The sequence below is a fragment of the Adiantum capillus-veneris genome, chromosome 5, assembly GCF_014529385.1.
Source record: "Adiantum capillus-veneris isolate H3 chromosome 5, ASM1452938v2, whole genome shotgun sequence".
NCBI classification, from domain to species: domain Eukaryota; kingdom Viridiplantae; phylum Streptophyta; class Polypodiopsida; order Polypodiales; family Pteridaceae; genus Adiantum; species Adiantum capillus-veneris.
In genome coordinates this window covers 98,433,068-98,440,579 of record NC_140935.1, presented here as the reverse complement: position 1 = coordinate 98,440,579, position 7,512 = coordinate 98,433,068, and positions in this window count along the sequence as shown.

The following is a 7,512-nucleotide window of genomic DNA, read 5'->3' as shown; positions in this document are numbered from 1 at the left end:
GATCGAGTTGTTGCCAATTATAACTCGTCGGACTCTGACGCTGGCCAACAAGCAGCAATCTTGCAACCCAATAGACGTGTTCGCAGGCGCTTTGGTCAAGCAGCATATGTGAGGCCACAAGATGTAGCCTCTGACAGCTCGGGGATGATCATGTAGAGCACATTCCCAACGAGGCAATGTTTGAGCCCGAGATTGATGAAATGATCGAGACGATCATGGATTCAGAAAGGCTTATCTATGATGATATGAAAAGTGAAGCCGATACGCCATTGTATAATGGAGCACGTATGTCTAGATTGAAAGCACTCCTGTTCTCTTCTCAACATGCAGGCAAAGTTTGGATGGAGTGACACTAGCGTCACAACGCTTTTCAGGTGATCTATTACAATTAGTTTACTTAATAAAACTCTAAATGTATAATGATCTGATAGATTTTTACACGACTGTATCGTATTTTTATGTTGTGTAGATTCTTAAAGAGCACATACTACCAGCTGACAATGTGATGCCAGATTCCCGAGATGAAGCAAGAAAGATTTTGCGAAACTTGGGGATGGATTACAATTCTATCCACGCTTTTCCTAATGACTGCATTCTTTTCAGAGGGGAATACATAGACATGGAGAAGTGTCCGAAATGTGATTCCGAAAGATACTGAGTAGATCTCCACGGGACAAAAATTCCACAAAAGGTTTTGTGACATTTTCCTCTACTTTCTCGCATCAAGCATTTCTTCGAATGTCAGTCCATGGCCTCCCTAGCATCATGGCATGAGGAGAATAAATCTTCCGATGGCGTGCTACGAATTCCTGCAGATTGCGCAGCCTAGAAACATATAGATGGAACATGGTCGGATTTTTCCAGGGAAGCTCAAAATTTGTGCTTAGGCCTAGCTATGGATGGCGTAAATCCATTTGGTCAAAGATCAACATCTTACAGTGTATGGCCCGTTGTCATCGTCAGCTACAACATTCCCCCGTGGTTGACTATGAAGAAGGGGCACCTATGGCTAAGCTTGATTGTGCCAGGGCGATATAAAGTGGGGAATATGGATGTGTATCTTCGTCCACTATTGGAAGAGCTACAACAATTGTGGATTGGCATAGAGGTGGTGGATATAAGCCGACACACAGGACGACGGAATGCTTTGATCAGAGGCATTCTAATGTGGACCATGCATGACTATCCCGGGCTAAGAGAATGCTCAGGTGATCTATTGACACTCCTCACTCAGACACTGTAAATCTTGTTTTTTCCCATAGTTGATCTATTATCATGTGTATACATGCAGGGCTTCAAACAAGCGGATACAGAGCATGTGTCACATGTGGACCCTAGACTGAATGCACGTAGGGCGCCCTCACTGAAGAAGCAAATCTACGAAGGTCATCAAGCGTATCTTCCAGAGAATCATGTGTTACGGGACGGCTTTTTGGGATGAGAGCCACCAAGGATGTCTGCACAAGCATGGTTAGAGCAGAAGGAGATGTGCGATGACGGATTGCCTCCAGGGATGAAGAGACTATCTCTATGGTACGAGTTACACATACTGGCCCCGACTCATCATCAATCACTTGCTCGATCCAATGCACATATTCAAGAATGTGGGTAATCTACTATGGGACCATCTGACCGGATCAGAAAAGAGATACTTTGGGAGCCAGAGTTGACCTTAGAAATGTGGATCGTATGGAGCAATATTGGCCGCAAACAGCGTCTGATGGATCGATAAAACTCCCTAAAGCACCATGGATTTTCACAGGAGCCCAAGAACGCAAAGTAAAAGAGACCATTCGATCTTTGCGGACCCCCATGGCGTAATGCACTCGCTCCGAACGTGTTTTACTAAAGAAGGAAAGCTTACCGGTTTGAAGTCACACGATTGGCATAAAATGTGTCAGGTACGTTCATAGTGGACTTTTAATATCATTGCATAAAATGTGGACTTTAATATCATTGCTGCACATACTTTACAGTTTATTTTACCGGTTGCCATTGAGGGATGTTTGTCTCTCGACATCCGTAACACAATCTACAAACTTGCAAAGCTGGTGCAATGGATCTCACAAAAGGAGATCAACGTGACTCCCATACCATTCGCCAAACTAAATGCTGCGGAGCTTGTGTGCATGTTTGAGAAACATTTTCCTACTACCATGCTAACCATTCAGGTGCATCTTCTTGTTCACATAGTTGATGAGGTGGAAATAGCTGGCACAGTTCATTCCAGATGGATGTTCTTCTAGAACGTTTCATGAAAACGCTTAAGGGATATGTGCGTCAAAAGGCACGTCCGGAGGGTAGCATGGCAGAAAGGTTGGTTGGTATCAGAGTCCCTAGTGTACATTGGAGAGTGGCTAGACGGATTTGATAAAGAGCCCGAAAGCCCGGGACACGCTCTGGCGTTAAACCATAGATGATTAGCAACATATCTGGCTTTGGATTGTCATGATTGTGCAACTCTCGGTGTGAGAAGAAGTGGACGGATGATCTAGTAGGCTAAAATCAACCGGAGTTTTGTCATGCTTCAACAATCCAGTGATGCAAAAGTGGATTGTCACCAATTGAGGATGCAAAGAAGAGCGACAATGGGCAACGAATCGAGTGGAGACGGGGAAGACGACCACCGATGCACTATCCAGCGGTTCTGGAGAGCCTACCAACCTTCATGAGCTTAAGTTGGTTGCACAACCAATTGAAAAGCGCACAACAATGCAGTGACGAAGTGACTGAGGAAGAGTGGGAGTACTCTCGGGGTTGCGCGACCAAGGTAAGTTTGCAATGTACGACTAGTAAGTGACTTTATTTATAAACGTTTGAACGGCCACTCATAATCTTTGTTCGTTGTAGTATAAGTCATACACAGGAGCATGGTGTAAAGGTCGACATTTTAGGGTGGAACGAATCGACAAAAAGCGTTTTACTCAAGATTGTGGAATCATGGCAAAATTTGAAGAGTCTAGTCGACGACGTTCCTCTGATGCAGATCCTGTGGTGGCGGAACTCACTTACTTCGGCACGCTGCAAGAGATTTTGAGGATCGATTACAGAGGATTTTTTGTCGACTTGTTCGACGTGCAATGGTTCAAGATAATCATGGAGGGTCGCAACGCTACTGTGCGTAGAGGAGAGTTGAGTTTTCTTGAGGTGGATTCTACTAAGAAATGGACTGACCTAAGAGACACTTTCATACTACCCGAGCATTGTGAACAAGTAAGTATGTAAATAGTTAACATCCCCCTTTTACAAGTTATGTGCTTGAAAGCTCTCATGTAAGTTATGTGGCTCTGGCAGGTAATATTTCATCCTACAAAGTCTACATCAAACTGGTGGTACGTCATAGAGGTAGCCCCTTGTAGTGCAAGGACGTATGAAGGCTACCATGTGCCAATCACAACGGCATCATTGGAGGAGATCAGAGAAGATGCTCAATCAGAAGCCGCTGCGGTGGTGCCAGACGAGCATCAAGATGCTACTACTCTATATGGGGTGCATGCAGAGGAGCTACAAAATGAAACAGAGGATATGTGTTTAAACGGAGAGCTCTATATAGATATAGGAAGTTATGCTGAGTTATGCGAGGATGAGAGAGAGATCTCTTAAAGCCACAAATATTGTATTTGAACAATTTTGCTCCGTGTTGTAAAATCTCTGGCTCTCTAAGTACCTTCCATGGTGTATAACGCTCTTTTCTACTCACGCTCACATCTGTTGATTGAAAATTCTGAGTTTTCGACTTGCCTATTCTATCACTCAATTCATTGTGTCATTGTATTTATATGCGTCATTACGTCATTGTATTTAATGGTCTTTGCGTCATTGTCTACTCTATTCATTCAATATTAAGTTTAAATATTCGTGTGTTTAATGCAGGTATGGATGATGAGGAGTTTCTTTCTTCTTTGTCACCGCAGCAGAGACAGTGGTACGTGGAGCGTCATCGCTCTGGCGCATCATCGCGCGTTCCTACTCCATCCGCATCTCCCTCTCTTTCGGAGCATTCGGCGCGCTCTGAAACTTCGGCGTCGACGAGACGAGCTTCACACTCGTCTAGACACCGGCTCTCTATTGGTGGCGGTGGCGGTTGTTGTGGGGATTCCGCCACCGATGCCTCCACACCGCCTCGTGTTCGACGAGGCTCTTTACCCTCCCCTTCTTTCTCCGCCCCCACACCAGCCACAGCATCGCCATCTACGCCAGGTTTTGCACGGCTGACTGTTCCTAGAAGCTACACACCTCTACCTACTCCGCTAGGAGCCACCCCACTCGACACTCCTCGCTTCGGGGCCCAGACGCCGGTGGAGACACCTGATGTCCGTACCCCCATCGACACGCCGCTAGGGACCCCTGCCGGGACACACAGGTTCACGCGTCAACGGTCAGAGGGCTTGTCTTACTCCGTCGACTTCAGCGGCGGCATCATCATGGATGATGACGGCAAGAAGGTGATCTCACGCATGCGTGGTCTTTGCTCTCAGCTGTTTAGACACTACATACTAAACAAATGGAGTGAAGTACCAAGCGATTTAAAAAACAGAGTCATCAGCATACTTCATGATGAGTTTCCCATTCCAACACGAGATCAGCGCTTCAATGAAGACCTGATAAAGACTCGAATGCGCGAATACTGCAAACACAAGCGTTCCAAAGTGCAAAAAACAATCAAGAATGGGTGGAACAGGCCAGATTGACTGGCCCAAGAAGATTGGAAGAATGCGAAGAAAGCAGCGCGCGAGAATCCCGACAAGTGGAAGCAACAAAAGGATGCAGCCAGAGTGTGAGTAGAGGCAGGGAGCTCGCACCACTTGGGGATCGGTGGATGGGCATCATTTGAGGCCGATTTTGTAAGTGTTTTCGCATTGCTCTTTATGTTCAATAGTTTAGGGTTTATGAGTTTTTTATTTCTAACATAATGAAATCTTTGTATGTTTTGACAGTGGTCGATGACAGGACGTGATCCCACACCGTACGAGCGCGAGTACGCAGGCAGGAAGGGCTTAAACGCCCTGATGGACATTCTCAGTTCTCACGGCGGCATGGTTAGTATTAGGGTTTACTCTTTTCTATTTTTTGTATTGTTTTATAAATGTCGTTATATGTTTATACTTACTGAAAGCTGTCTTATTGTCTTTTTTTGCAGAATCAGACAGATACGCCGCTTGGACGCGATGAGACGTCTGACTAGACGACGTCAGTTTAGCCGTAGCTAGATAGCATTAGTTTAGGGTTTCTCATAGCTTATGTATCATGAGACGGATTTTATACGTCTTTTTGAACCATGTATATTATTACATTTGTCACCGCAGTTCCTTTTGCCAATCAATTCTTTATGCCTATGATGTTGTACAATTGTCATTATTACATTTGCCAATCAATTCATTTTGCCTATGATGTGTACAATTGTCAATTTTGCAAACAATGCGTCTTGTGGGTGACTATTTTGGGTCTATTATCTACCCTTGCACTTTTTTTAAAAAGTGAATCAAGTACAATATGGTTGATGGGTGGCAGGGCATTCAATGCCCTGCCACCAAAAAACAATTCTCTCGGGCGTCGCTATAACCGTCGCTATTTATGGCTCTGTAGCGTCGCTATGAGCGTCGCTATAGTCTTCTGTGTAAACGTCGCTATAACCGTCGCTATGAGCGTCTCTATATAGCGACGCATATAGCGACGCTTATAGCGACTCTCGTATCGACGGTTTTAGCGACGCCGGGGGTTATAAAAACCCAGTGTATTTCCGTCTCTAACAGCGTCACAAGAGCACACAACCTCTTGTAGTGATGCTTAACAACATAAGGACCAAAACATCTCTTTGCAAGCTTCCATATTGTCAAATATCGATTATCAAGACTAGCACTAATATTCAATCACCTTCTTCAATATCTTTCTTTGATCTTGTTCCTCTTGTTAAACCTATCATTATTCTTCAAACTTACATCACTAAATCATGTTATTTCAAGCTCAATATCTTCAAGCTTTCTTTCTAATTGTTACATGCAAAAAGCAAGAATGTCTTTCCTATACTCCTTTCATCCTCCCTGAGGGGAATTACTATGTATAAATTGTCTATATTGCGTGCATTCAAGGACTATTTCTAAAAATCCTTATTTCTAAATTTTGGACATATAAAATATACCCTTTTCCTATTCAATTTGTGAATTTGTTTCCAAATTCCATTTTATGGCACCTTATATATGTGAAAATATGAGAAAAAATGAGATTTAATATCCCCTTCTGCTACACTCATGTGATAGACACATAAATATTAGGTGACCTCCCTGAGCATCCTCCCAAGCAATACATTCCATGTAGGAATCACATCCTCAATCGGTATCAAATCTACTCGATACACATTTAACTAGTGATTGAGCTATGTGTTGTACAAACATCCCATAAATCATAAGGCAACAATCGTGTCCACTCTCCAATTTTACTTTTGCAAGCATTAGGCAAACCTTTAACAATTGGACAATGTCCACACTCATATTGACCATTCACTTCTTGACTACATGGCATAGCACATGGAATAATATGCCAGAGAGTTCAAGGTATCCAACATGGTATGATTGCCAGTGGATTTTTTCAAACACCTCTATACGACCGACACAAACTTTTTCTTTAGCTTGTTGAGGTTTATTTAAGGGATCACTGAAGGGGACTGCAAGATAGAGGATGAGGATGAGGATGAGGATGACCTCATAGGCTTGGGCATGAGTTCATTTCTTGGGACATGGTTCTGGTATTACTTGTGCTTAAGGACATGGAGAAGGGAAAATCAAAGAAAAAGGCCAGCCAAAAACCACATGTGATAACTGTGGAGGAACCAAATGTAGTCATCAAATAGAGGATGAAGCATCTATGGCACTCATTCTCTTGCAAGAGCCCAACTCCATTGAGGAGGAAGTTTGGATGTTAGAGGGATATAAGGTGTTGGAGGAAGTCCTCACCTCCAAATTCTCACTTTGCATGCAGTGTTGGTGGATGGTTGTCACTTTTTGTTCCTTAACGACATTGTCAAAACACTAGGACTGAGAGAAGATGAGTCCCTCTTAGTGCTTGGTATCTATGTGTGCATGAAGAATCCTAGTGAAAAGGAAGAGAAGGTCAAATTTCAAATTGACTTTGAAGACACTTGTCTCCCAGATAGCCTCTCTTTCTCCCCAATGAAAGCGAAAAAAAGTTGGTGAAAATGGTGACAAGTACCCTTGTGGAAATCAAATCATGTACCTCATGTAATGAAAGTGTCCCAAAAAGTGCTTTCCATCCACACAAACCATTGATTCCTATGGGTGGAGATGATCGCTCTAGTATCGAACTTACAAGCAAAACTCTTGAAGATATGGATGAAGAAACTGAGGTAAAAATTTTAAAACCTAACTGATTGTCTATTGTTCCTTACAACAAGTATTAAAGTGCTTTAAAATGTTTTGTAGATAGCATACCATGTTGATAAGCTCGCAATGCAAACTGGAGGTTCTCGTAACATGCCCATACGTAGGGATAGCTCCT